This window comes from Colobus angolensis, unplaced genomic scaffold (genome assembly GCF_000951035.1).
Source record: "Colobus angolensis palliatus isolate OR3802 unplaced genomic scaffold, Cang.pa_1.0 Scaffold167, whole genome shotgun sequence".
NCBI lineage: Eukaryota > Metazoa > Chordata > Mammalia > Primates > Cercopithecidae > Colobus > Colobus angolensis.
Genome location: NW_012114788.1, coordinates 177,993 through 181,420, shown reverse-complemented (window position 1 = coordinate 181,420; position 3,428 = coordinate 177,993).

Genomic DNA, 3,428 nt, shown 5'->3' with positions numbered 1-3,428 from the left:
AGGAAGACCACAGAGGAAAAGGTCTATTCTCACCACATCACACCAAGGGTATATGCCATCATCATAACCTGTCACTATCGATGTTGGCCTTGATCACCTTCTGAGACAGTGTTTGCTGGGTTTCTCCACTATACAGTTGCTCTTCCCCTCCCCTTTCCAAACTCTACCCTTTATAAGGAAGCCACTACACACATCTCATGCTTACAGGGTGTGAAGTTATGCTTTACTTCCTCAGTGGGGCTATTATTAGCATATGTTATTTGGATTTCTTCTCTACGAGAGATTTTCCTATTTGTTTATTATTCATTTGTTCAATAATTTATACTATATATACTTCATTATGGCCTCATGGATATTTATTTCATACTTTACGACCTAGTATATTTTGGTTTCTGCAAAGCATTTGATCCTGGTATCCCTGGTATTCTGGGGGTAGGTGGGAAACTGTCGACAATCAGCTGTAAGTTCACTGAACTCCGTATCTATTGAATGAGCATTATCCACCCCAGAGCACCAAGTGGCTGGGAAATCAATGCCACCGCCTGATTTTAAAGCAAATGAAACAGTCAGAGTACACTGCATTTTGTAAGGGAGGCCCCCTCCACTGCTGGAAAACAACGCTCCGATTTTGTAATGCATCAGGGGATACGATGGGTAGTGAGTAGAGATGCAAAGTATATTTCCACGGGTCTCGGTCAATACAGTGTGAACAGAAAACCACCCCACAAGTGCCTTGGGGCCCTGTCCATGGTCCTGCCCCGCATGTTTAACCAGCCTTGTGGATTCAGACACACCAAGCACTGCTTCTCTAGCCCGCAGGCAGCAGCACAGCTGAGACTGACAGAGGTAGGATGCTAGATTCTCTTTCTTGACACATACAATGCGAGGAAATGAACAAGACGAAATTAAACGGGAATAAGGGCCAAGAAACAGGCTTATATTCCAGAAATTATTGACAAAGATAACAGGCCCGAATGCTTCCACGAGCCAGGATTGTTAAAAGAAAAAAGAAAAAAAAAAAAAAAGAGAAGAAAAAGGAATTGTGTTACAGTAAGAGAGACTAAAAGGTGACAACAACCACATACACTGCACAGTCCTGGAAAGGAAACAGCAAAAATGGACATTTTGCGGTCAAATAGGGAAATCTGAAAAAGGTCTGCATATTAAACGAGATGAAAATGTATTGAAGCAGAAAAGTGATGATCATTTACTGGCAAAAAAATCAGGTTACAAAACAGTATGCACAGTATGATCTCATTTTCTGGAGAAAATTGACATATAAGCATGGAAACAGCTCTGGAAGGGTCTGACAGAAGTGTCATCGAGGCGCTGCGGGAGAGATAGGACACAATACGTTTTATTTTGCTTGTCCCTATTTCCAGTTTTCTGCAGTGCATATCCACCGCTTCTGTAGTAATCTCAGAGTATGTTTTTAAAAGAAAGATCACTGACCCTCCCCCAAGGGTGGAGAATCCCTGGCTTGGCAGAGGTTTCTAAAACAGATCCCTGGAGGTTTTGGTGGCCAGAAACTTAATATGAGTGGACAGTGCAGAGGCAGCCCCACCCTGAGCTGTGTGCATGCGTGAGGTCTTGGGGCTAGTAGAGTCCTGGGTGGGCGGGGGGCGGTCTGCTGGCCCAGCCCTTTCATGTTATTGCTAGGAAAACTGAATCACAGAATTAGGCGATGGCAGCTCCAGGGCCAGAAGCCAGATGTCTGGCTACTGGGTCATATGAAAATGGCCTAGGGCTTCAAGAACTGGGGTATTTGGCCTGGAGAAGGGAAAATGGGAGTAAGGAGCTAGGAAGGAGAGAAGGGGCATGAGTGCTATTTTCAAATATTTAAAGGCCCCGGCAAAGAAGAGAGACCCACATGAGTCCCTGTGCAGAACGGTGATGACTAAGTGACGAGCAGGTCTGTCTCTAAAGTGTATGAGGGAGAAGGTTCTAACGGCAGGAACTGTCCAGCCGGGGCAGAAGTGGGTGAGGCTTGCTGGGCACGTGGCCGAGGTTGGTGGCCCCTGCCAGAGGTTGCTGGGAGACCCTTCCCACCACTGAGGCTCTGTGGTTCGGGGACTCCAGGTTTCAGCCAGAGCTGGTGGCTTCTTTACCCGACCTGCAGCCTGTGTCCTGAGAGGAAGGAGCGGGACTATACCTACACCAGGAGTCGGCTCGGCCTGCCCCAGATGGGAGCCACTGGGAAAAGGGAAGGGTGTGGCTGGCCTTTGGGGAAGAAAGGTCATGGTGGCAGCAGGCAGTGCCCCTTAGCAGAGCCCCGCAGAGGGCAGCCTGGGCTCTCACAGGCACTGCAGTGCTGTTTCCTGGGGTGGGTACCTGAGTTCTCAAGCCCTGAAGCTGCCTCGCTCTCTTCTGCCCACCGCTCTCTGCAACTCACAGGTTCCGGCCCATGCCCAGGTGCCGGTAGAGAGAGAATTCTCCATCGCCTCTCACTGCCTGGTGACACGGAGGCACGGGTCCAACCTGGCCATCATCCAGCTTCCCCCATGTTCTGAAATGCCTGGTCTGACCTGTCCTGGGAACACAATGCCAGCCAGTGCCCATTTGAGGCCCATGGCCCCAGGACCCCATGCAGGGCCTGAGGCCTTAGATGGTCTTGGAAACCCACTTCTCAGGGCTTTTGTCTCCAGGGGAAATCCCTGAGCATTTCAGCCAGGTGGGTGTTCTGTCCTCCTCTTAAGACACAGGCCCCAGTCCCCATGCGGGTGCCACCAGAGGACTCTGGTCTGGTGATATGACTCCGTCCACCCTACTGACTGCAGCAACCCTCCGCTTCCAGCCCTGTTAACAATCTACGTAAGTCCTGCTTTCCCCAAATAGATGCCACATGAAAGCCCTCTGCTCAGCCACCACTCCCCGAGCCTGGCTCTGCCTGGCCTGCTGCAGCCAACACAGCCGGCTGCCAGCCTGGCTGCCCAGCAGAGCCTGAATGACAGAGGTCACCCGGCACTGGGCCGGGAACACACGGTGGCCCCAGCAGACACCTCCTTCTATGTCTGGGCAGGGTGGGTGCAGCCAAGGAGCCAAGGCTGCAGAGCACCCCTACCTGTCCCTTTCACCCCCTGGCCCGGCCCAGCAGGGCGTACACAGACCCTTGCATCTTGGTCTCCGCAGCTGGGGGTGGGGTGGGGAGCCTGGGACCGGATTCTGGAAGCTCTCTCCCCAAGACAAGGGTGGATGTGCAGACCGTTCAGAAGGACCTGCACGGCCGAGGAGGGAAGGTGGGCGCAGAAGCCACCCTGGGCGTGACGCGTGATGCTCGGGGCACAGGCGCCGGGGAGGGGGGGAAAGCGAGGGTCCGGCTGTGCCGGGATACCCGGGTGACCGAGGTCCTGGGCTCCGGCGGAGGGAGGGGATTGGGAGGGAGGCCACTGCCTCGGGCCACGCGGGTGACCCGGCGGGAGAGCTGGGGG